Raw genomic sequence first — 27,508 nt, 5'->3', positions numbered from 1 at the left:
ATTTTTCAATTAAACTGATTAAACTTTTCTAAAGTTTATTTTCCATATTGTGATGTGTACTTTTTAAAGAACACAATTAAGACCAAGATATTATGACATTTTAAAAAGAACTGTTGAGCTCCACTAAGGAAAGCGAGAGACATTTAGCTGATTCTATTTTCAATCTTCGCTTTAGTATACTTGTGTTAAAATTGTGTCAGATTCTACGGGGAGCTGTGATTTTTAATGTGTATTGGTTAAAGTGGTCAGTCTGATGGTTAGTCCATTATGTAAGGTTTTCAGAGGCTAGAGGCCTGGACGCTTGGTCCGCTTATACTGGTTGCAAATCAGGATTCAGATTCTAATTAATCTTCGGCTTCCTGGATTGCTGTTTCTGTGAAGTGGGAGTTAAGGATAGAAAAATGACTACTGTTCAGTCTTTGGGATGGACAGGGATCTTTGCACAAAATCCTCATTGATAAATTGGAGAAATGAGACCAAAGAAATCTAGAGTATTTAAAATTTGAGCCTAAGGAAATTAGACATTACAAATAAGGATAGAAAAAGTTTTGCTGATGCGAACACTAACATTTAAACTTCACATAGAAATTGTATAGACCCTGTGATGTCCTTAGAGCTGATACATTAGAGGTGGGAAGACTGTACCTCACAGACTTAGAAAGGGAGAGGTATTACCTTATATTTTACCTAAAATATAATGCTGAAAGAAGACAAAGCACAAAGTGCCCTTGTATGTATAAAAAACACACTTGTGTATAAATATAGGCGTTTTGATTTTATATCTATGAGTATTTTTATTTTAATGAGTTGGTCTTTGCACGCAGGCTTACACAATATCTAGAAATGCTGACGATTAAATATATCTAATTACCTGCATTTGTTACACTGCCGAAGATGGAAGGAAGTAGAGCCTAATGGTTGAGTTCAGGCTCTGGAGTCAGACTTTGTGAATGCAAATTTCAGCTCTTCCACTTATTAGCTGTGTGAGTTTGAGCAAGTTACTCAACCTCGCTGTGCCTTAGTTTCCCAAGTCTAAGAGGCAATGAGAAATTTTCATAGGATCATTGTCCAAAACAACGATTGTACGCATAACATACTTAGCAATGTTCTTAGGACTTAGCAAAGTCCAGTATTCATAAAGGTAGCCATTGTTACACATTACATGGTTAAATAATTAATATCAAGTGCCTCACAGATACATTGATTTCTTTGTCAAGAGAACTTGTGCAACTCTGTGTTACACCTTGAGTTCGAAACTTACTTACGTATTTTTCTTTTTTTTTTTTAAGATTTTATTTATTTATGCATGAGAGAGAGAGAGAGAGAGAGAGGCGCAGAGACAGGCAGAGGGAGAAGCAGGCTCCATGCAGGGAGCCTGATGTGGGACTCGATCCTGGGACTCCAGGATCACGCCCTGGGCTGAAGGCCATGCTAAACCGCTGAGCCACCCAGGCTGCCCACTTTGGTATTTTTCAAAGATATATTATTTTCTCCTCTTTCTTTGTTTACTTTAGGAGAGCACTGACATGAGAGAATAGAGGTGTGGGATTGTAAGCACTACAGGGACTCTAGACAGTTTGTAACCATGTGAAGCACAGATGGATTTTTGTAATAACAAAATATATAAGTCAGGGTGTAGGATTTTTGAAAAGACCGAGTGGTTTAAGATGTAGCTTCTGCATGAACGTGCTTCGCGAACTTGGTACTCATGTATAAACCTGGAATGTTGGGAGGTGACCCAAATCAGAGAGTCATCTAGGTATAGGAGCCAGCTCTTGTAACCAGGGTCTGTTATCAAGGTGGACTCATTCAAGGACAGTCTCTTCTCGGGCACCTGAATTGTAGTTAAATAGTCACCTGAATCCTCCTGGGTTCGCAGGCATTTATTTTAACACCTGCACTAGATTTTCTAAGTTGGAATTTAGACAAGAAAATAATTAGAAAAAAAAAAACACCCCACAAAATACAAAAACCAAAGAAACCATAGTTGGTAAACTATATGCAGGATTACAAAGAGTTTAAGTCTACGTATGTACCTAATTACTACGTGTATGGTTCTTAATGGTCAGTCTCATTTCCATAGGAATAAAATCATCATGACTCAGAATGTGGATGGTAAAATCTTAGTTTTGTTCTTTTGATAACCTTCTCTTTGTGTCTCATGCTTGTGGTCCTAGGTTGATCCTAAAAAATGTCTCTAGTACAGTGATTCTTGGACTTTAACATGTAAAAGAATCCCTGGAGGGCTTGCAAAGAATGCAAATTGCTGGAATTCACCCTTGAAGTTTTCTGCTCACCAGGTCTTGAGGTAGGACCTGGTAATCTAAGTATTTTATCAAAATATTTTACAAGTATCCCAGTAGATTCACAGACCAAACTTAGTCTAGTTCCCTAGATTAACTCTTGTTCTTAGTTCTGGATGCGTATCAGAGTTACTGCGGTTCTTAGTGAAAGCACAGTGGAAGAGGGCCAAGCTCAGTTCCTCTGTGATGCGTTAACCACAGGCCACTCCTTGCTTAAGCTGCTCCACATCACCCATGTGGAGCCTGTCGTGTGCAAATGCTAGAGAACAAGGCTATGTTCTCTCCTTGACTACCCAGTGGCCATCAGCTGCAGGTTTTAGTACAGCATGGTTCTTCGTAGCAGTGTGGACCGTTGGCTACCTGCCTCAGTATCCCTGTGAGCTCACTTGTGATATTCAGATTCCAGGGCTCAAACCTAACTCTACAAAAAAAAAAAAAAAAAAATGCGGTGGGATGTGAGGTCTTAGAGCCTGGCTTTTCCTTGGCTCTCCAGATGATGATTATGCCTTGATCAAGCTCTCTACCCAGTGCTCTACGGAGCTAGCCTTTGCCCACGTGGCTCACAGCCTCAGACAACCCCAGTGCTTGCGGTGACCACACCAACTGCAGTGACCGGAAGGCCAGTACGGGGACCACCATGACTCCTGAATGTCAGCAGTGTCTCTTCTTCCCACATCTCCAGGCTTCTCCGTTCTCTGCATCCTGCAAACAGCCATTTCTCCTGTCCTTGTGGTTTTATGATGGGAGACACAGGCTCCTTTCTCTCTGGTCTCTTCCTGTCTTCTCTTTTCCACAGCTGCCGAATGGAGTCCCAAATGACTGTGCCAAATGTACAGATGTGATGGCACACATTCAAACTGCTGCTGTCCTGGCAGAGAGACCCCTTTAAGCCTTTTTAAATCCTTGAAGTCTTCCTTGCCTCCCTGTGTATAGCTTACATAAGCAGGGTTTAAATTTGTCGAGAATTTCACAGGTTCTCAGATCTGTTGTCTTCCTCTTAAAGTGCTTTGGAAAAAGCAGCAGTATAATGTACTCTTGGCTGGCACAGGGGGAAAGGCATCCTGATCTTTAGAAATAGTTGAATTCTTGAAATTGCCTTTTTGAAATATCAAGAATTATAGCAAGAAAAATTACTGTGTGTGTGTGTGTAACAGTTTTGTCTTCAGGGTGCGTACTCCAATAGACCCATTTAAAAATGTAAATTAGAGAATGTTTTAGTGTTGCTATATAAAATAATGAGTGAAAGGGATATTGAAAATGATTATTACTTATGAACAACTTTGTCGTTGATTATTTTAAAATCTGAACAATAGTGCTCTAGCTCGTTAAATAACCCTTTATAAAACTTCGGAGAAAATAAATAAATAAATAAAAAATAAAACTTCGGAGATTGATTGAGGGCAAGGTGGCATCAAAGTCAATAGTTTGACATCTCCTCGTTGCAAGTTCGTGTTTTGGTGGAACCCTGTGTTTAGCCTGACTCAGTCCTCCTGGATGTCAGCCTCTTCCTTCAACAATAAGGAAGGCTCACTGGTAACCAACAGGGGTTGGGGAAGTTGGGTGACTGGCAAAATATATCATTTTCCAGGTAGGTATCTACGTATACCATTTTCCAGGTAGACGTCTACCTGGAAAACGATACCACCAATCAGATTAAATGTGAGAGGGAGTTGTGCATACAGGAGATAGCGATGCTAGACTTTATGGATCTTCTCAAGGGATAGTTACTGGCGACATGGCAAGTTTCTTTCTCTAACATTAGGAAAAGCATTTGAAAGACAGCTCTGAACTATTCCATAGAGTTAACGACGATGCTCGTTGGAGAGGCCCTCCATGGGATGGGTTTTCGGTAGTCTCTGGGACCTGTGCTTAGTCGAGAAGCTTGTACGACTCCAAAGGCCTCTCGGAGTAGCCCACGCCTTTGTTTCTGCCAAGCCTTGTTATGACCATAAGGCACAGTGCAGTAAGAACATGATTTCGGCACTGGTTAAAGCCACTCTAAGCAGCCTAGCATGAAGAAAGACACAAAGCAGAATTTTTACGAGTCTCCCCACCCCCATGCTGCCATTTCTTAACCTTCTTTAGCAGCAGGACAAGACACATGCCTTACCATCTGGTGCAAGATAAGAGGGCTTTGAACCGACATGGAAGCTGCCTGCAAACACTCAAAGGGATGACATGTGGACAAAGAAGTAGATTCATTTTTCTGAAGTTCCAGCAGGCACAATTAGATTCAGTGGGTGGGATTGTAGGGAGGCAGATTTCAATTCAATATGAGAGAGAACTTTCTAATGATTCATACTGTTCAGTACTGGCCCAGAAGTTTCATGCTTGTTCCAGAGGGAAGTATGTCACACGTGAGAGGATTGGCCACTGGAAACAAGATAGACAAGATTGAGGTTCAACTAGGCTGACCACTGTAATCTATCCCCTTTTTGGCGTTATTGATAAAATAGTTTGAGGAGTGACCATAGGCAGGGGAGGGGGTGTATAAGACAAAAAGGTAGGTGTGAAGAGGTAGGTGTTTCCTAGACTCCTTAAAAGATGAAAGAATAATGACCTCACCTCCCCCCGCCCAACCTTTTTAAGCACATTGCACTTAATGAGCACCTATTCTGTGCCAAAACATCATCTCATTTAGCAGCCAAAAGGCAAAAATTCCAGCGAGTCTTCTCTTAGCCAGGGTCCTCCAGTTGCTTTCTTGCATTTTCGATGATGTCACAAAAGCTGCCCTGCATACTCACCCTACCTGCGCTAATCTCCTTGATCATCTTTTCATATCACATCTTCCCTTTCCTCTATGGTACCTGCACTATTAGGTTGTAACAATCAGGTTTGTGTTGGTTGTATTCATTTTTTCGCACTAGACTGCAGGCTCTTTGAGAGCAGACCCCTTTGACCAATTCACCTAGTCAGTGTCTGTTCTAAAGTATCTATCTGGCAAGTAGTGAAAGCAGATGTCTGTTAACTGAATATTTGATTTCTCCTCCCATCATACCCCTTCCCCAAAAGAAATATCTGGGATGACTGTTATCCTCAAGGTAAGGAAATCTACCAGAATATTCTTTCTCCTCCCAACCCTGCCTTTCCACTCCTGACCACATCCTAATTACCTATCCCATTCATTCTATTTCAGGGGAAAGCTAGTGAAGAGAATGAGGCGGGGAAAAAAAATCCCCCAAATTAGAGAAGGGAAAACCACCTCTTGTGCAGCCCCTTCGTCAACCCAACTAGTTGTGTTGCCTTTGGCAGCATTCCTGGTCGGATGAGGAAGAAATCCTGCTCCTGCTGTCGGCTGGCTTTGTCACCTAGAACTACTTCTGTGACCACCTCATTGTTTCTTCTCAGTAAAATGAGGAGTTTGTCCGGACAATTTACAGGGGCTCATACCGAAGTACTGTATTTCCTAATCTCTTTTCCCTTCTAAGTTTTCCTGAGGTCCTTTGCCTCTGCCTAGCATCCTCCTGGGTAACCAAGAATCCAGAACTATGAGGAGAAGCAATGCCAGGAGCTGACATTGGGGTACAACACTGTTCCCTGTGACCTGACCCACCTGGATCATCGAGTTCCTGTTCTGTGGCCTTGGGAACATTATAAACCTCTCGAGGCCAACGATACCTCTCCCATAAAATGGCCAGAATATTCCATTCCTCAAGAGCTGCAAGGACTCAGTGAGATAACATACACAAAGTGCGAATCCTGCCCCAGAAACATAATGAGCGCTTGGGAAATGATCATGGTTATTTGAAAATAGGCCTTCGTCTCTTTTTTTCCTCTTCTCTCCAACCCCTGAAAGACACCCACACACAAGTCCCGAAGAAGTTTTCTTGGCACGATTATATTGCTCTCTTGCACATCGTTTGCCCTCCATTGAGAATTAGTAGAGGATAGTCAAGGTGCCTTCCTGCTGAGCCATTCCGCTCTTGCATGTGCGATGGCCACAAGAGCGACCTGCTTCACAGTGACCGGGAATATATTTATTTTACCATTTGCATAGAAGACAGGAGTGTTACTGAGGAGACACTGGGAGTGGGCGTGGGGTCGTCTCTCTCAATACCACATAATGTATCGCATCCAGCCAAGATTCTTTTATTTGAAAAAGCTTTGAGCAGCAGTGACACAGCAGCTCCTGAGCCTGACAGTAAATAGACACCTTATAAAAATTTATGAAGTTCAGGTTGTAAAGAACAAACTGCACATACCGAGTAGTAACATTGCTTATTAAAATAATTTCATCTTTAAGTCTGTCGTCTCGGTATCGCCAAGAAGGGAGGCTCGTGCTGTGGCTAGATACCGCCACAGCCTGCAAACCCGTATAGGGCCTCCTGGAAAGGGATGATAGTTTTACGAGATATGATTTTCTCATCTCACCAAATTAGATTATTTGAAATAGCGTCCCTGGATGTAAAATTTCAATCCCGAGGACATGGGCGCCCCTGAGACTGTGTGCAGCCTGGTGGCAGAGCGCGGGGGGCACGAGGGGGCTGCCCTGAGCCCGACTCTGCAGCGGCTCCGTAAGCCCTTCTGTGCCTGGTGCCCGTGGCCACCCCCGGCAGCTCGCAGCCTGCGCCCCGGCTGGCCTCCTGGGGTGCTCCCTCACTTCCCCGGGTCCTTCTAGAGCCGGCCTGCTGCCCTGCACCCCGCGAGCCCCCCCCGGCGCCCCTCTAGGTACAGGGTGGCCTGTTAGGTGCGGCGCCTCCCAAGAGAGATTCCGTTGAAAGCGGGTTAGACTAGGTAAGAGCATCCCTGAGCATCTGTAAAGCCAGGAGGTGTCTCCGCTCTTGTCCCCCGAGTCTCCCCCGAGGGGACAGACGGGGAGCCGCCTGCCTGCCGAAGCGGCGTGGTCCCTTATTCCAGGCCCTTCCGCCTCATTTGTGTCGCACGCTCAGTCCCCGTTCCTGTGAGCCTCCTCCTCCTCTGGTTCGATGTCCTTGGGTCCGATGGCACCACGACCGGCTGCTGCCACAGAACCAGGGGTGGCGGCAGGTGCCTCCCAGGGAAGCCGGGGCGAAGGCAGTTTAGTAGGAGAAGGTCCTCGAATGCCGAGCCGAGGCTGCGGGCTGACCCGGGACCAAGTGTGTTGCCAGCGCCGCCTCCGCCCTTAGCTGCTGTGCTGCTGGGCAGGGACCGCGGTGTCCCCGTGCCCCCCCCCCCGCCCCCCCCCCGTGTGCCGCGGGCAGGCAGCAGTAGGCACATTTCGGGGACCAGAATTACGGGACAGATGCCGCGGGCACAGAAAACTACCGTCTGTTCCGCCCTGCCTTTCAGTTCGGTAACCTCGTGTCTTGAGACGGTTTCGGTGGCGCCTGGGACTTGGGGAGAAGAAGGGAAGACCTGGACCGTGCAGCGGGCCGGGAGGCAGGAGCAGCGGCGGTGGCACCGGTGCGTTGGCTTCCCGGACTCCAGAGTCGGCTCACTGCTCCCCGGGCCTCATCCCTGCAGGATGGCGGCCTGCAGTCCCGTCCGTCCCGTCCCGCCCTCTTCAGCTCCCTGAAGTGACGAAGTGAAGTCTCTCTTCCTTCCCTCTCCCTTCCCTTCCCTTCCCTTCCCTTCCCTTCCCTTCCCTTCCCTTCCCTTCCCTTCCCTTCCCTTCCCTTCCCTTCCCTTCCCTTCCCTTCCCTTCCCTTCCCTTCCCTTCCCTTCCCTTCCCTTCCCTTCCCTTCCCTTCCCTTCCCTTCCCTTCCCTTCCCTTCCCTTCCCTTCCCTTCCCTTCCCTTCCCTTCCCTTCCCTTCCCTTCCCTTCCCTTCCCTTCCTTTTCCTTTCCCCTTCCTCCTGCCTTCCTGCCTTCCTCTTTTCTCCTTCCTTCCCTTCCCTTCCCTTCCCTTCCCTTCCCTTCCCTTCCCTTCCCTTCCCTTCCCTTCCCTTTCCTTCCCTTTCTTTCTTTTGTTCATGAGAGGCACAGAGAGGGAGGCAGAGACCCAGGCCCCCTGCAGGGAGCCCGAGGCGGGACTCGATCCCAGGCCCCGGGGTCATGACCTGAGCCCAAGGCAGCTGCTCTGCCGCTCAGCCCCTGAGCCCCCCGGCGTGCCTGAGCCCCGGCCTCCTGTCTGCCTCCTGGAGAGGGGAGCCGAAGCGCCGAGAGGCCGCCCGATGTGCCCGGGGGCACCGGCAGAGCGGACCCTCCTGCTCAGGGTGGGCCCTGGGCGGGCAGCACGGGCGTCCCTCGGGAGTTTGTGAAAAACCGTGCAGCGTCCCGGGCTCCACCTCGGGCCTGCGGCATCCCCATGTGCGCTTTGAAGCTCGCCGCGTGGACCGTGGACCGTGGACCGTGGACCGAGGCCGGTAAGGGCGAGGCCTCTGCTTCCACGGCGGCCTCACTTGCGCTCGGGGCTCACGACAGGCCGCTCGGGGGGGCAGACCTGCCCGCGTGCCTTGGGGCAGCAGCATCCTGGATTTCATACGTGAAATCAAGCAGGACGAGTTTTTTCTTCCCAAGCCTTTTGAGGGGTTCTGTGGAGCCGCGGTGTGGGTCCTTTGAGGAGGTGACCCGCGGTGGCACGGCCGTCTGGCGTGAAGGCTCTGTAGGAGCCTATCAGCGAGCTCCTTCCCGATATCACCGTGTATCAGCAAATTCCCACTTAAAAATATGTAAATGTAACAGGACATGTGGGCAACATCTCTGATTAGACATCTGAGTGATTAGGATGATTTAAATTAGAGCTGTACTTCTGTTTCTGAGATGATTTTAGAAACCTAAGGCTGCGGGATCCTCTGAGCTGCAGATTTTGAAAATAGGCATGCTAGACATTTTACAAGAATATAGTTTTAAAATGTAAACAGAAAAGCAACAGAATAACACCAAATTTGGGGCATAACCGTGCACAAATGACTGTTTTCATAGTTAACAAGGCATTAACCCCTCTAAGGTGACTTTCCACGACGACGGAAAGGCCCTTCCAGGTGCAGGTATGTCAGTGGAGAGAATATTGTCCAAGGGGAGACTCTCTGAGAGGTTCCCTTCGTCTTTCATCAGCTTGCAAGAGAACCAGTCGGCTCTGAAAAGGTCTTGCCAGCCCCACGCCATGCCAGCTTCCGACAGCGCCGTGGCAGCCGCCTGGAGCAGACGGTAGTGATTGGTTTTGTTCTAAGGCATCCAAGAGCGCCACAAACGCACTTTGAATTCTAGGGCACCTGGTATCAAGTTGTGAATATGGAACCACGGACGAGTTCGTTCTCGCATTCCTTAGGAGGTACCTAGGATCCCCCGAATGGGGAAGCTCTTGCCAGTTTCCTGGTGTGACCATCTGACGGGGTCAATTGTGCACATGTTGCTTTGCACATACAAGCCCAGAAAATAGAACAAGAGCTGCAAATCTTCACAAATGCGATGTGGAAAACATGCAGGCGATCCATACAGTTCTTCTATATGAGAGGCAGGTGTGACATGCCCGTCGTGTGATGAGTTTATCTTTGATCCCTGTCTCCATCAATTTCGGTGACACTTGTTTTCACCCGTATAGGCAGAATGGCATTTTTTTTGTTGTTCTGGCTGAAGTACCCTGGGTCGACTGCCGTCACTACCTGCAATCCATTTATTGCCGAGATTTTACATCTCTCGAGGGTGGCATCATATGCCCCCACATTATGCAGCACGGGTCCTTTTATTTATTTATTTTCATCTCTTACCTGTCCTACCTTCTGTCATTCAATTCATTGCATCGTACCCAATCGGATCATTGACTCCCCAAAGAATCGAACCGGGATCAGGCTACATATATGAGTAAATCCTAGATTGCTACCAGAGCACAGCATCCATACAGAGAAGAATACCCTATAATGGACATCCTAGGTTATTCTTCTGAGTCTTAAATCATTAACCACCTTTCAGGGTGTTAGAGTAGTTTCTGGATTGAGAAAATCATTTGCATCGGAGATAACCAATTTTGTGTGGTGTTGGAGTAGTGAGCTCTTGATGTTTGAAGGAAGGAATGGGCCTGGTATACAGATATAGTCCATGTCAGCAGGACGAGGACACAAAGAAAGGCAAAGGAAAAAATAAGTCTTCAACATGGTTCTCCAAGTTGAATAGTTCATCATTCATTGGAGAGTTATGACTTTACCCAGTGCTACTTGTATTTGAAATACCCTTTGTTACTAGATTTTCACTTAGGTTCTGAGAGTAATAGAGCTTGGGATAAATAGCATTACCTTCTTCTTCTTTTTTTAAGGTCCCAATTAAACACCCTGTACATTTTTGCATGCTGGAGAGTCATACCGATTCTTGGTCTACCCTTCCCCAACCTCTTTGCACTAATGGTAAGCCAAGTGGTTGGATCTTCTTATTCAAAGCCTTCCTTTGACCGAACAATTATGTTTTCACCTTGACTTCCTTCCATCCATCTCTCCCTACCTTCCTTTTCTCTAATTTCAAATTATGTTCCATATAGAAATAACAAGAAAATAGCAATATCAACCAGAGGCCACAGGCTGTGTGCGGTAGTGTTTTAAGCATCCCATTTTACACATGATGAAACTGATGCTTAAGAAGTTGAGAAACTCACCTTCATCACAAAAACCATAATGCAAGGCTAGAATGGAAATTTAAACATCATCTAGTTCAGACTGTTCTTTCCACAGATGAAGAAATAGGTCAGGCGAGGTTAAATGCCTTACCGTAGGTCATACAACTAGCCAATGGAAGAGCCCATTTCAACTGGTTCCATTTTTATGGAACTTCTGTAGGCATGTTCCATTCTGTCTGAGTGGCTAACTTGGATCACTGTCTTCTCTGGAACAATCTGCCGTGAGCATGGCTACACTGTACAGAGTTGTTCAAAATGCCGCAGGTCAAGAGGGATCTTCACAGCTGGGCAAGGACCAGCTGCAAAAGCTGTTCACTGTATAGGGTTGTTGTCTCCCAGGCTGGAAGCTCCGTTCTAGCCAGACTCTCACTGAGCCAGGAAGCAAGTCCCTGTGAGGGAATTTCCATATTATTAGGACTCCTCTTCCCCTGAAGGAAGACCAAATCCAGGGTGAAATCAGTCTCTGCCTTCGTTGTTCTTTGCTCCGTCTACTCTCCAGGCCCTGCCTCTCTTTTGAAGATAGATTGAGTTTGACAGATGGAAAACCAGCAGCAGTCCTGGGACTGGCTGCCAAATGGGACAGAGGAGAAGGTGATCTGATGGGTTGTGGCATTGAACTGAAAGGGTATGAACACGGATGCATGAGTGAAGACAATGAATGGTGACCCTCTGGAGGAAATCGTGTTTTTCATCACGGCATCAATTGTGTTAAAGATCTGGAGACCCAAGCTACTGCTTTCTGTCATGTACCTGTGTTGCAGTGTAGCTTGCATAATGATGCTCCAACATAATTGTGTGTCCCGATTGGACCTTTTTTCTTTTTAAGTAGTATATGCTTCTGACCACAAAACGAATTCATGAAAAACATGAAGAAAGAAGTGGCGATTCACAGAGCTACCCATAGAGGTAGAATCGTGATTCCCTGTGAGACAGTTTGTTTCACTCTACGTGTGTACTTCCTTTCCCTTTTCAAACAGGTAGCCGGGCCTGTGTGCTCCCCTGACCTCAGGGGAGAGTTGATTTGCAGGGAAGAAAGCAAGTTGCCCACATTAGATGAGAGACTAGTGTTCTAGAGGCCCCTTGAAGGGAGTATATTCTAGGCAGAAAGAGCATCAAGGAGCTTTGGGTGTAGGGTAAGCAAGGAAATAGAAAAGAAAGGGAGAGGTTGGTTTCCTAAAGTTGGTGGATCCAAGGTTAGTCTGCTTCTCTGGAGCACTCCAGTGCCGTGGCAGGACGTTGAGCGGGGGTGTGATACATTTGGGGAAGCTATGTATTTTATCACAGGGATCTCCAGCCTTGGCAAAAAAATCCCACAGCACACAAAGCAGTGCCCCCAGCACCAAAGGAGAGGCCTTCAGTCCCTGAGTTTTCTTTATTAAATGCAAATCTGAGCATATTTCTCAGCAAAAGATCCCTTCATTGACATCACATCGGTAGGAGACAGAGAAAGGTATTCCGAGCAGATGAACCAGCACGTGCAGAACTATGAAGTTAGTGAGCACATGTGCTCTCTGTCAGTGATTTTCTTCATTTGGACCCTGGGGTTGTTTACAAACAGCTGGAAAGATGGGCAAGGGCTGCTCATGGGTGGGTTTGACTGCCATCTGGTGGAACCTCTGTGGGCCAATGATTTTTAAATATTTTTTTAGGAGCATAGATCACTTTTTCAAATAAAATTTTACACAGAAACTCAATGAACTTTCATGCCATGCCCTTCGCCACATCGCCTTTAACTGTTGGGGCATGTCTGTGTGACCATGACTGATCAGATGCCCATTATCTGATCAGATTTGAGATGTGAATGATGGTCACAGTGGTGGTATGAAGATAGAGATCGGGGTTGGGACAGAGAAGGTTAGACTGGATGCAAAGAGACCGACATACTGAGAAGAAGTTTCTTGACACAGTTGGTAATAGAAAGATAACTTCATTCTTTTCCTAGGAATTTCAGTTTCTATTGTGAGCTTCCTTCGATTTGACGGTAGAAACTTAGCTATATAATTCAGGGTTGTACTCCCCTTCTCTGACTGAGATCTAAGTCCATGTTTATTTACATGTAAAAACCACTACTTATTCAAAACCTGGCTATGGGGACGCCTGGGTGGCTCAGCGGTTGAGCGTCTGCCTTCAGCTCAGGTCATGATCCTGGGGTCCCGGGATTGAGTGACGCATTGGGCTCCCTGCAGCGAGCTGGCTTATCCCTCTGCCTGTGTCTCTGCCTCTGTCTCTCTGTCTCTCATGAATAAATAAATAAAATCTTAAAAAAACCCTTAGTTATATAAAAAGCAGGTACTTTATAAATTTGAACTAATTTAATTACGCTAGTAACCCTATATCGGGTACATGCTATTACTATCTCCATCTTATAAATAAGGAAACAGGCCCAGAAAGTCGAGTGATTTACCAAAGTCAAACAGCTCTTAATGACTAGACCTGGGATTCGAACCGGGCAGCCCAATGCCTGCTATGCTCCAGTATCCTCATTCTTAACCAGTGCAGCTACAATGCCGAGATATCCATGGGGAGCGTACCATTTTGTCCTTGGGAGTGATTAGTCTTCTCTGGCATCCATAGGCATCGATTCGTTTTTTTCCTATCCCATCTGGTTCTAGCACATCAGCCATGCAGGTTGCTCTAGATCCTCCAGAATGTTTCGTTCAGCTCTTCGCCACCTATACTGTGCCAGGAGGAAACTGCCGAAGCTGTCTAGGACTCTAACTACCTAGGCTAGTGGTTCTTAACTGGGATTCCCACCTACCCTCCCACCCCTGGACATTTGGGGATGTCTGGAAACATTTTAGTTGCCCCAACTGGGGAAGGAGATTATGTTCCTGGCATCTTGTGGATACAGACCAGCAATGCTGTTAAACATCCTCTAGAGCACAGGACAGTCCCTACAACAAAGGTTTCTTGGAACCAAAATGTTAATATCTCTGGGATTGAGAAACTTCCATCCAGACGTCAATATAGTACATTTCAGCCATTTATCATTTATTCTCAGGGCTCCATGTTCCCAGGAAGGTACAGATTCTCAGGCTTCTTAGATCTACCAAAACTACTGGGGTTTCCATTATCTTTCGTTCCATCAGGGCTCAGTGCAAGGCTGGCGAGTGGGCTGAGACCTGGGCTCCCTTCCCAGATACTCACTTAGGTCAAAAGTCTCTGCAGTACCCTTTAACTATCTCCCTTTCTCTCCCTTTTATTTAGTCTGAAAGTAGGAAGCTTTGCTCTTACTCATCATATTCTTTCAAATCTGTTGCCCACGATTTGCCCTAATGTTCAAAACTCAAACTGCAAGAAAGGAGTACCCTCATTTCCTTCTTTCTTCTGCTCTATGCTATGAAATCTTTTTCCTGGAGACAATAAATACAGAAATACAGAATAAATACAAAAATTAATACAAAAATTACAAAATAAATACAAAAAAATAAATAAAGACAGTAAATACAGAAAAGTCAGCACACTGAAGGAACTTTACTGAAATACAAGAAAAACCTTAGTTTGTCCATGTCAGCGTTTTGCCATCTATAGTCTGAGGTGCACCACTGTCCCTGGAGATGTTCTTAAGTTTTCTATGAAAGGGGAGAACTGCTGAATGTAGCCCCCGTCTCTAGGAATTCACAAGTCATATAAGCAAACTATTTACTTTTGTTTATCTCAGGTCTTCCCCAAAGTATTTGACAAGAAAACATTCTTTTCTGTGGAATCCTCAAGAACAGTTTGTACGTAATTTGAGAAATGCTAGCCTACCTGATAAACGTGGTCTTTTTTTTTTTTAAACGTGGTCTTTATCAGAGCACTGGCAGAGATAAGAGGTAGGTCCTAGAGGTGCTAAAAAGCTAAACTCAAAAGGAGTTGGTGAATGATTGGTCCTGGGATGTCAAGAAGCAAGAGAAATCGATAAGAGGATATAGAAACTTCAAAATCGAAGGAACAAATTCCTTATATCACAAAGTATTAGGCACCAAGGATTTTTAAAAGTACAAACCACAAAATGATAATACTGAATTTGTTTCTCTTGGATTATCGTAATGGCTTTCTGAGTGGTCTCCTAGCTTTCATTCATGTTCTCTTCTGATCTCGATGCCATAATAGCATCAAAGAAATATTTCTAAACAAAGATGCAATCGTGGCATTGCTCCAATCAAAGAACTTCTGTGATTTGATTTTGCACGTACATGACCCAAACTTCTTTGCATCATGTTCAGAGGACCTTGTCAAAATCTTCCCGAATGTGGATTTAACCAGGTATGGCAAGAAATGAGCAACTCTTTCTTCCTCAGCAAGATCGTGCCTTGCACTGCCAGTGCTTGTGTGCTTATTTTAGGGACCCTGGGGGACGAGGCCAGCTGTGCTGGGGACCTTGCATCTGGTCCTGTCCCATGTGAATACCCTGATTCTGTAATGTTTTAAAAAAAATATCTGTAGTTTTAATCTAATCTTGGAAAGGAAGTATTGTGTGGTCTGTCTCTGTCTGTGGATATTTTCCATTTGTCCCTCTGGATCCACTCTAGCCCTTGTCCACTCATGTCTCTGCTTTAAGGGGCTGACCCATATGGACCAAATCTCTGGAATCCCTTGTCCACTGTCTTATCGTTGGGTTTGATTAATGGAAAACGCTGGCCAGAGATGGGAGAGAGGTTGGAGAGTGAGATCAGAGTGTTTATTTCCTGGACCCTATGCTGCAAGGTTACCACAGGTTGACTGTGTCCTGTGCTGGTCACGGCCTCTCTCAACGTGGCCTCCCTCATGGTCTTTTCTGCTCTCCAGATGTAGGTAACTGACTTCCCCCCCGGGGGGTGTAACACCATCCTCTCTCAGACCCCTGGTTCCTGTGTATCCTTGTGATTCCTCCGCTTCTGACTCTATACTTGTGAACAGTCCTTTAAAAATAAACTCTTTTCAGATTTTCCCAATTTGAATATTGTATTTCTTTCCCAGTGGGACACTAATGGCGATCTGAAATCCTTAGATTTTTTTTAACATCTGTGAAAAATTTCAATGATAAAGAATTGAATTAGACAGAGACACTTATCACAAAATGTCCATTTTTGTGTTTTACTTTCTATTATTTCAAATGGTACCATAAAATCATAGACTCGAACATCACATTTAAAAGTCACTTTAGGTAACGATAGTATCCATTTCTGGTCAAGAAAGGCCATTTCGTTTGCGATTCATTGGAAAATTTTCTACTTCATTGACTAATGAAAATTCATGGGAGAGAGCACTGAGTTGGTTTGGGTGGTGGGAAAGACCCCATCTGTGCACAGTTCTCTCTGGTAAGGTCCATGGGGACAGGTGTGTTGGGTAGTTAATGGGAGCAACAGACCCAGGGTTCATTGGATGGCTCAGTGGCTACAGCTTTTGCAGCTGGTCTTTAATAAGTCCCAAAAGAATTGTCAAGTATGAGTAAGAGGCTGTTGACCACAACTAAGCAGTTTTCTTCTAGAGTTAGGCATTAATCTTCTTCAGGAGAAGAATTCTCCAGAAAGAACTCTGGGAGAAATGTCAATCCTAGATGGTTTTCCTCCTCCAAATGGTTTATAGTAGCCTGTGTTCTTTGAATTAGGATAGATTATTATAGCATTGAAACTGAAAGGATCTTTGCTAGGAGCGCAAACCCCCCCCCCCCTTTTTTTTTTGTTTATAGTGATAACTCATCTTTAACTCAGCCTATTATTCATATTATTTTTTCTTTTAAGCAAAAGAATATTTTAAATGTAGTTTTATATAAATTAATTTCCCCTTCCATGATTCTGGCCATGGAAACAAATATCAAATTACTGATTCTTTCCTTAGGAAGAGTGTATAGTGCTCAAATATGACAGACTAGAGACACCATGGAGCTTCCAGTATTCTTTGCTATTTTTTTGCTCACAGATCCAGATATATATTTATATATATCTATATATAGCTTTGCATCCCATAGAAGCATGTGCTTTCCTTTTCCTGAGGAAATCTTCTTTTGGAAATGGCAATGCAGTAAGCATTTCCTTTGGAAATGTAGAGGGGATGGAAGCCTATGTCTTACCCCAGTGATACTGGGGTAATAGGTAGCCAAGGCTAATAATCACACTTTCCGTGTGATCAGAAGTGTGGCATGCCATGTGCGTGAAGATTTTGGTATGAGGGGTAAAAAGACAAATCTTGTGCAAGCAAGGCTTGTTGTGCCAGTTTTCTTGTTTCGTACGTTACTGAAGTGCCCGTGTTGTTGTGATCAGAAGTTCACGCGTGGGGCATGAGATTAGGAAAGATCCAAGCAATCTTTTGAAAATGTTGTCCTCGAGCTGTGGTTTGTTTCTGTTGTTGTTTTTTCATTTCCTATACTTGGTCACAGAGAGATGTGTGTATCATGTTGTTTGAAAAGAGGATTTAGGAACAGGCACAGCTTTGGAAACTCGATCTAGGTAACTCACTAAATTCCCACCTTTTTCACCTCTGAATTCACAGAGGGAAACGTTTTTTTTTTTTTCTACCCTGGGACTTGAACAGAAAATATTGGAGATTTAGATTTTTAAGGAATTGCCAAATAGACCGTGGATATATTTAACACGTAAAATTTTCATTTCCTTTAGCTGTGATTCCGAAAATGTTAAATTTGATAAAATTCTAATAATTCAAGAACTCTGAGATTGCACTTTAGTTTTTAGGTTATTAAATTATAGTAATGATAGGAAGTTAGTACCTTTCTTTCAAAACTGTAGCCTAGTATTTATGTCTGACCAGTATAGCTGTCTCAACATGTTAGATCTCAAGCTCTGTTTTATGACTCTAAGGATTCTTAAGAGAAAGAAAATAGTCTTGATATTTATTATAGTCTAAGATGGTTTTTTTCTAATGTGAAAGTTCCTCATCATGAGGAATGCAAATATAAAATGCATAAACTTGAATATCCTCAAAATACCTTTTAGATGAAGCAGTGTATTTGGAGGAGGGAAAACCACGGTGAGTCAGCTGTCTCTTCAGGTTCTGCTCTCAGAACAGTTACTGACTTGTTTAGTGACCTTGGCCATCTTGGTCTAACTCCATTTTCATTTTCCCCCTTGACAAATGGAATTTCTTTCTACTAACCTGCTTTCCCTGAACACACTTTGGAAGAAATATGCTATGAAATACCAATTAACAATGTTTCCTATCTCAGGAGTGAACTTCAGTCTGAAATGAGAACACAATTCACTTGTATTTTTTTGACCTTGCAATCGTTAACCAAAAAAAAAAAAAAAAATTAAGTATATTTTAATGAAGTACTCTGGGATAAATGACTGAAAGTTCATTACCATATAAGAGTTATATTCGATATAGATTTTTTTATATATGAAAATATGACTTCACAAGTTGGCAGCTTGAAAATTCTTGCTTTATGAGTTAACAAATGATTCTGGGTTTTATCACACTCACTGTCAATCTCAGTTTTTGGGTGCCTAGGAATTCAAAATTATATGCTCAGCTGACCCTTTAATTAGCTCTCATTCTGTCTTACATGATTTATGGCCTGGCGGCTCACATGTAAAAATGATGTATGATTTAATGAAGTGGAAAAGCAGAATAGGTTCCCACCTCCGATTGTTTGATACTTTCCCCTGGCTGCTAAGTGGAGCGCTGGGGGCAAACAAAGCAGCAGTTACATCCCTTCACTCATTTCTCCTTAAGGGGGAGAGGGGGGCCCAGTTTGCTACGATTTGTGATTATTTGCAAATATACTTCTATTTCATTAGAAAACCTGGGAACATTGATTCAGGTTATCTCGAAATTGTTTTCCCAAAGAAATATGAGAGAAAATATCGACTCAAAGTCTCTTGTTTTGCATTTTATTTTATTGCTCTAAATGCAAAAATCGCAGGGGAAGCAGTGCAGGATTTAATCCATAGGGTTGCGCAGTGTTTTAGCACCTCGGTCCATTAAGTCCCTAAGTGTTTGCAGAGTACATCAGGCCCTGATCAAAGCCCTGGGTTACAGCAGCGGCCAAGAGAGACAAGGCCCTCTCAAGGGAGAACAGGTAACAAACTGATAAATAAATGCATAAATAAAATGTCTGACTTGTGCCTTGGGATAAGTGCATGAAGGATAGCCCTAACCAAGATGCTCTGAGAGAGCGAGTGGAAATGAAGGGCTGTTCTGAAGGGCTGCAGGTGTCAGGGAAGGACACCCTGGCCAGGCTGGGACGCCTAGCCATGACCCACAAGACATGAAGGTTAGTGCACAAGGATCTGGAGACAGAACTTCCCAAGCAGAGGACACGGATTGCAGAAGTCCAAGGTGAGAGGAGCTTGATGGTTTTGAGGAATAGCAAAAGGAGAGTAGGAATGAGGAGGGACACATAAGGGCCAGAGAGGCAGCGATGGACAACTGAGGTGGACAGACCACACAGGGCTTTGAGGGCCGCAGTAAAGAAGGGACAGTGTGCCAGCAATTGCCTTGTTCCCAAGACCATTGCTGAGGCTCTCAGAGCTCCCTCCTGCACCAGCACCTGACAGGCTCTGCGGTGCACCTGTTTACCCACACGCCGTTAGGCTCAGGCCCCACCCGGATAATGTGGACTCTACAGTGCCGGGGTCAAAACTCGTGTGAACGTGTCCTTTACCTCAAGGGACAATTGAGGTACCCCCAACAATTTCTTTTTATTTTTTATTTTGAAAAATTGCAAATACACTGAAAAGTTGCAAAAACTCTTCATGTGGAGTCACCAATTGGTGATCATTTGCCACCTTTGCTTTATGTCTTTTCTCTCTATACAAGCATTTGATTTGTTTTGTTTCGTTTTGCTAAAGCATTTCAAAGTTAGGTGCAGACGTCATGACATTTCATCCTTAAATTCTTCACCATCTCTCTGATCGTGTCCAGAAAAATCAGCAATGTAGTACTTTTATCTACTCTATAGCCTATGTTGAAATTTACCAAACTGTCCCAGTCATTTACTTTATAGGTGATTTTTGATGGTCATATTTCTTTTTCTCCTCTAATTCAGAACAGTCACCACAGACTTCTTTAGTTTTGTTTTGTTTTAATGGTACTGATAATTTTGAAGAGCACAAGCTGGTTATTCTGAAGGATCTCCTATGATTTGGATTTGACCGATGTTCCCTCATGATTATATTTAGGTTAAATCTATTTGGCAAAAATCCTCCCTTGGTGGTGTTGTGTCCTTCACAGTGCATAATATCAGGTGTTATATCAGATGTTACTTTGTCCTAGTGTTGATGACATTAAACTTCATCATTTGATAAGGTGTATCTGCTAGATTTCTGCATTGTAAAGGTATCTTTCCCCCTTGACAATCAATAAATAATCTATGGGGAGATACTTTGAGACCATGAATATCTTGTTTCCTAATAGCCTTTCACCTAATGGTATTAGTATCCATAGAAGCACCTTCCTCGAATCAGTTATTGCTATGGTGGTTGTGAAACTGATGATTTTTCTATTTCTCTTGGTTTTTCCATATTCGTTAGTTGGTTTACTTTTCTAAAGAAAAATTTTCCTTCCCTTCCCCCCTTTAAAAAATCAGTATGAACTCAAGGATTTAAAAAAAAATTCATGATGTTTTAATCCAACTCCTATCATTATAATTTTGATGCTGTAATTGTCTCAAATTGGACTACTGAGAACCCTTTCAGGCTGACCTTTTCAATCAGTTTTTGAATTCTCTTTTTCTCTGACATAGAAAGAAGGTCCAGGCTTACTTTCTTATTTTCCCTTCTTCAGACATAGAATCAATGATTTCTCCAAAATTTCATGGTTTGTTTTAGTGGGGCATGATACTCAGAAACCAACATCTTGGAACTCAATGTGTTTATTGCTACCAATATATTGATTTCAGAATGAAGGTATCACTGATTCTAGAATCATTCAGTGGACAGAGCTAGTAAACACACACACACACACACACACACACACGCACACACAGACGCACAACCACAGCCCACAAGCTCTTACTGATACCTGTAATTCTAATCCAATACCATGGTGTTCTTTTTTCTCCTTCCCCCGCTTTTTTTTTTAATTTTTATTTATTTATGATAGTCACACAGAGAGAGAGAGAGAGAGGGAGGCAGAGACACAGGCAGAGGGAGAAGCAGGCTCCATGCACCGGGAGCCCGACATGGGATTCGGTCCTGGGTCTCCAGGATCGCGCCCTGGGCCAAAGGCAGGCGCTAAACCGCTGCGCCACCCAGGGATCCCTCCTTCCCCCGCTTTTGTATTTGAATCTCCCTTCTCCCACAGAAGAAAGCCTAGGTCCCAATGACATCAATAAATTGATATTTACTTATTTATAGCTAACAACCCAACCCCTTCCCAAAATTTTAGAACTGTTACACCAATACCAGCATCAGACAAATGAAGTTCAGGATATTTCTGCCCTTCTTTATGTCCTTAGAATGTATCTCCTTGAGGATATAAAAGTCATATGCTATGTTCAAAAATTACCTGTGTGTGTGTGTGTGTGTGTTGTTGTTGTTGTTTTTTTTTTTTTTTTTGTATTTTCTTCTGTAAAGGGATATCTATTTGATATACAGTTAGGTTTGTTTCTGTTTCAAATCAATTTTCGTTTCCCCTATCCTTTCTTACTTAGATCTTTGGCTTATTAATATATAAAACATTAACGTGGTTTAAAAGCCAAAGCTATATAAAAGGGGTATTTATTACGTCTGAGTTTTAAAAACACCATTACCGTTTTTAACTTTAAGCTCTAGTAGGACAGCAGTGTGTGTACTGGCCATTAGTAAATAGGGCAGCTTTATCAAAATGGCATAATGGGTATCAATACACTTGTAAAACTTTAAAGCATCATACAAATAGTAATATTTCTTCTTGTTTTGATTCTGGCATTAATACTTCCCCCTCTTAATTTTTAATCTTTTAACTTTATATCTGAGAACTTTATCTTGTTCTTTAAAACCAGATACTCGTGTGTGTGTGTGTGTGTGTATGTATCCATTGTGTGTGTGTGTATCCATTGTGTATTTTCATTGGTTTCTTTTAGGTGTGCATCTCCTGTAGAGCAATTTTTCTTATGGGTACTATATCTTATTGTGAGGTCTAGAAATAGTTTCAGAGAAAAATAAAAAGGTCATTTTATTTACATGATTTTCCTTTGTATTCTCCTGAAATAGTCAAAATAAAGGCACATTTGGGGAAACAAAAGACTGAAAAAATGCAGTCGAATATTTAATTGTGTCTATACAAATAAAAATTGCACAAAGCATCTGATTCTTTGAAAAATACACAGACATTCTTCAGTGTGTCCAGGGTGATATACCTAGAGAAATGTAAAATAATTGGTTGTACAGACTTTAGAGAAGCTATAAAATAATTTTGAAAGACTTTTTATGTAATATTGTCATTTTGGACCCAAACCAGAGAATATTCAAATGAATAAAATATTTCTTATTGGAGATAATGTTAACACACTTCTGCTGTTTGCATGGTGCATTTATTCATACAATAAAAATTAATTGCAGTTATATCTTGAATATTTTCTCTAAGAATATCTTACTTTAATTCTTGGACACTTTGATTATCAGTATGGAATGTGATAATTGTTATAAAATGTATACTTAACATTCTAGGCTGATAATTTAAATTGTTAGCCTAAAGAACACACATACCCTAGCATCTTGCAGGATGACTTGGATTTGGATTAGTAATGTTGCAGAAGTGGGGTGGGTTGCTCGGTGTCTGGTTTTGTTTTCTGATTTGGTCGGCTAACGTAGGGTGAGCAATAAAGACAAGATGTCCTGGAATAGTGCTTTCCTTTACTAAAAACGAATCAAAAAAATAAAAATAAAAACGAATAAAAAAAACCTTTAAAATCCACAAAACTTCCTCTTATCCAGATTCCTCCTTTGGAAGATTTATGTGTATTAACATTTTAAAAATGCAAATAACAGCCCAGGAAAGATTAAACTCCTTTCAGCTATTTATTCTGTGGTCTGATCCAGTTTATATATGTATGTAGGTATTTTAGAGAGCGAGAACTCAAACAGGGAGAGGGGCAGAGGGAGAAAGAGAGAGAATCCCAAGCAGACTCCCCACTGAGTGTGGAACCCCAATGTAGGGCTTCATATCAGGACCCTGAGATTATGACCTGAGCTGAAATCAGGAGTCAGTCAATAACCAGCTGAGCCACCCAGGCACTCCCGAGTCATCTTAATTTACTTGCATTCCTTCTAAATCCTAGAAGAGCTGTAGTGGCAGTGCGTTTTTAAAAGAAGAGGTGAATGTTTTGTAGCAGTAGGAAACTTCAAGGAACGGCCTGGGATGGATGCCCAGTGAAGTGAGGAAGCAAGGAAGTAGGCAGCTGGGGAGGCCTTGGTAGGAAGAGAGATTCCTTTGTAAACATAGCCTAAGGCCAAACTTTCCTCATTTTTTCTGTTTTGCATAGGGCTTTGATTATCCAAAATCATCCAAGATCCCAAATGGAACTCATCTTCTAGATACTAAAACAGTTTAATCTGACTGTTCAGCTAGTCCAAGACTTGTCTATGGAAAGAGGCTCTGCCATAGAACCTCAGACCCACCAGTGACGTCATACTAACTGAGTCTTGCCTAAGTTAAAATGAAACTCTACACCCCACCGTAATTTGTGCCTACCTTGTGATCGAGTTATTTTTCTAAGTCACAAAAATAAATAATCTGTAAGACACCAAATCCATGAATCAGAGAACTGAAGACACTCAGATTTTCTCTGTCAGTCTCTTTTAGTGGAGGTGGCAAGAAACAGATGTGGTTGCATCAGGACCAGCAGAGCTGAGACCACAGCCCTGGTCTTCAAACTCCTGGCCCAGGGCTTGGGCCCAAGGCATTTGTGTCTATTACTTGCTGTAACCCAGGGGACTTGTCTTTTTTCTCTTGGAAGGAGCATTTGAACAGACTTCTGGGCCATGAAAACATTGGCACCTGTCTGAAAGGAAGTCCACTTCTAGAAAATTAGAGATTATGCTTTTAGTTCATACATACAAGTATTTGTAGGTCACGTATAGGTTTTTTTTTTTTTTAAAGGTTTTATTTATTCATGAGAGACAAACAGAGAGTGGCAGAGACACAGGCAGAAGGAGAAGCAGGCTCCATGCAGGGAGCCCCATGGAGGACTCTATCCCTGGACCTGGGATGAAAGCAGACAGGGGTTGAGCATCTCCATGGATAAGTTTTTTTAAAATATATATATATATATAATTTAAATTCTTAGCCTATTTTTACCTATTTTTTTTTCAAGTGACCTAATCTGATAAAGTTGGAGTCCTTGGGAGATATTAATGTAATTTTATTGGATCTTTACATTGTGGTAAATGCAATGTAGCACGTGGTCTAGTAGTCTAAGATGCATTGTGAGGTCCCTCAGCCTGCTTACCTTTTACCAGCTGAAATGAATGGGGAAAGATCCTGCTTCTTTATTTGAAAAACAAGGATATCAGTGCTTACCTCATAAGTTCACGTGAGGATTAAATTAGCAAATGGATAAAATCTTTAGCATAGTGGCTGGCACTTTGTAAATGCATAAGAACTGTTATCCTTCATCATCCTTATTATTACAATAGTGCCTAGGAAAGGAAATCTGTATAGATCAGGGATTCAGGTGCAATTTCTCTTGTTTTCCATTTTATGAGTATTATAGTACATTTTCAAAAATGTTAACTGCTTGAAAATCAAAATCAGTTTAGTTAATTTTTTAATTAATAGGCTTTATTTTTTTTAGAGCAGTTTTAGGTTTACAGAAAAATCAGAGGAGAAAGTATATAGGTCCCTATACTCCCTACCTCAGTTTCCCCTACTGTTAACATCTTGTATTGGTGTGCTACATTGGTTACCACTGATGAACCAATATTGATGCATTACTATTAACTAAATTCCATGGTTTGCATTAGGGTTTGCCCTTTGTGTTGTACTGTTCTTTGAGTTTTGCCAAATGCTTATTGTTATGTACCATTACAGTATCCTATGGAATGGCTTTACTGTCCTAAAAATTTCCTGTGTTCCACTTACTTATCTCTCTTTCCCTTCCCTCCCCAACCACTGAAAACTACTGATCTTTTTTTATTACTTCCATAGTTTTGCCTTTTCCACAATGTCATGTAGTTGGAATCATATAGTACATGGCCTTTTCAGCTTAGCTTCTTTCTTTCTTTTTTTTTTTTTTAAAGTTTTTTATTATTTATTTAAATACACAGAAAGAAGAGAGAGAGAGACACACAGGCAGAGGGAGAAGCAGGCTCCATATAGGGAGCCTGACGTGGGACTTGATGCCAGGTCTCCAGAATCACGCCCTGGGCTGAAGGCAGCGCTAAACCGCTGAGCCACCCGGGCTGCCCTTAGCTTCTTTCCTTAGCAGTATGTGTTTAAGGATACCCCTCCCCCCCCAACATTGTCTTTTTATGGCTTGATAGCTCATTTTTATTGCTGAATAATATTCATCTGTCTGGATGTAACACCATTTCTTTAACTGTTCATCTATTTGAAGGATATCTTGGTTGCTTCTAAGTTGGGCAATTAAAAATAAAGCTGTTACAATCGTTTGTGTGCAGGTCTGGACAAAAGTTCTCAACTCATTTGGGTAAATACCTAGGAGCATGATTGCTGGATCATATGGTAAGACTGTGTTCAGCTCTGTAAGAAATTGTGTGTCTTCCAAAGTAGCGGTACCATTTTACATGCCTACTGGTAATAAATAAGTGTTCCTGTTGCTTCACATCCTCTGTAGCATTTGGTGTTGTCAGTATTTCAGCGATTATAATAGAATTGCAACCGTTCTCAAAGGTATGTACTAGTATCTCTTTGTGGTTTTAATTTGCATTTTCTTAATGACATATGATGTTGAGCATCCTTTCATATGCTTATTTGCCATCTGCCTATCTTCTTTGATGAGGTGTCTGTTGAGATCTTTTGCCCTTTTAAAAATTGGGTTGTTTCTTTTCTTACTGTTAGGTTCTGAGATTTCCTTGTATTTTGGGAACACATGTTCTTTATCAGATACATGTTTTGCAAATATTTTTTCTCCAAGCTTGTGGCTCGTCTTTTCATTCTCTTAATAGTGTCTTCACAGATTAGGAGTTTTTAATTTCAGTAAAGTTCCACCTATCACATTTTCTTTTATAGATTATGCTTTTGGTATTACATCTAAAAACTCATCGCCCAATCCAACGTCACCAAAGACTTTCTCCTATGTTATCTTCTAGAAGTTTCAGTTCTGTGTTTTACATTTAGGTTTATGATCTTGAGTTAATTTTTGTTAAAGGTGTAAGGTAAGTGTCTAGATTAATTTTTTACATGTGAACATCCAGTAACCCATTCGATTTTTCTCTAGTAAGTGAATTGACATTATTTTTGGAGATACTTATAATAAGGTTTTTCTTTTATAAGAAGATATTTTAATCACCGAAAGCCTCGGAGAATAATTAATCCTCTTTCAATGAACAAAGTGTCTTCAACTATGTGGAGAAATATTATCAGGAACACAGAATTGTTTATCAGTGAAGCATTTTGACATTTGGTCTTTCATTATATTTTAGGATGATTAGGGAAGACTGTGGAATGGTGTGTATGATTTATAGCTGGTTGTGTTTCTTAACTAAAACCTAGTTACTCAATAAAATGTTTTGTATAGCTATTGTTCAAACACTCCCAACTCTTATAACTTGTTTTTGATCTCTTTCATTCTTTGAGCTACTGTTTGGGGACTGTTGAAATGCTTGACACTCTTTCTTTCTCTCTCCCTCTCCCTCACTGTACTTGGCTAGCAAGCCTTAACATCTGCTGACATTATTGATCCTAGGAATAAAAACGTGAGATGATCTCTGGGAAAATTTCCAGGCTTAGAGCCCAGGCAATCCATTAAACCCATATATTTCAGATCATTGAAGTCTTGTGAAGTATTTTCAGAAATACAGTTGCCAGTGATTTGGTTACATAGGCCTGTTTGAAAGAAACCTTTTAAAGTTCTTCTTGAAATGATTTGTATTTTTCCAACTCTCAAACTTCATAAAAACCAAGAGGCATTTCTTATAGAAATGTTTCCTGTTAGATTTTCTTGGTACATTCTTTTTAGCGGTACTGTAGCCACTCATGGTATGATGGTTTGCTTAATGTCGAAGCAAATTACCTGAAAGACGAAATTGAATAAAGGATATATTCTTTTAAAAATTGTACTTAATCAAACAGCAAAGCAGAAATGGATCTCTGTTGTACTTTAAAGAGTTGCCCAAATAAAAGGTCATTTTCCCTACCTAAATGATATATGATATGGTGGGTTCACAGTGAAAGAAATATATAGTTTAATAAATAATGTTTAAAATTTTGGTCTAGAGGTTCTTTGGAGAATGTGTTTTTACCTTTTATGTTCTTTTGTGGCTTCATACATTTCTCTATCTTATATTTGCTCCTGTCAGAAAGTATCAGTATTACAAACAATGAGTGAATAAGGCGAACCCAGCAGTTCCACAAGGATGTATACCTATGTCCCCAAAGCACAGCGTTCATAGAAGCATCATTTGTAATAGCCCCAACTGGAAAATATTCAAATATCAATTTGCGCTAAACTGTATTCTCAATGAAGGCAGCATTTAATAGTTAACCAGGGGGCCAGGAAACGTGGGAAGTTTTCGTTAAAGGATATGTATTTAGGGTTATTTTTTTTAAAGAACATGCAATATTATTTAAATAGTACTATAAATTATCTTTTGCATGTC

At 42.1% G+C, this 27,508-nt stretch overlaps 1 protein-coding gene across 5 annotated transcripts in view; it reads left to right on the top strand.

Annotated features, from left to right (window-relative positions):
• ZNF385B (zinc finger protein 385B) overlaps positions 1 to 27,508 on the top strand; it is a 382,539-nt gene that overhangs the window by 6,395 nt on the left and 348,636 nt on the right. Inside the window, exon 1 of one of the 5 annotated variants that reach the window (XM_025460352.3) lies at positions 7,662 to 7,685. The exons of the other annotated variants lie outside the window; for them this stretch is intronic. The gene's annotated coding sequence lies outside the window, so the exon portion shown is untranslated. Of the gene's footprint in view, positions 1 to 7,661; positions 7,686 to 27,508 lie in introns of those variants that run through there. 5 annotated transcript variants of the gene reach the window in all.

The sequence above is a fragment of the Canis lupus genome, chromosome 36, assembly GCF_003254725.2.
Source record: "Canis lupus dingo isolate Sandy chromosome 36, ASM325472v2, whole genome shotgun sequence".
Lineage (NCBI taxonomy): Eukaryota > Metazoa > Chordata > Mammalia > Carnivora > Canidae > Canis > Canis lupus.
This window is presented reverse-complemented; position numbering and strand designations above follow the sequence as displayed.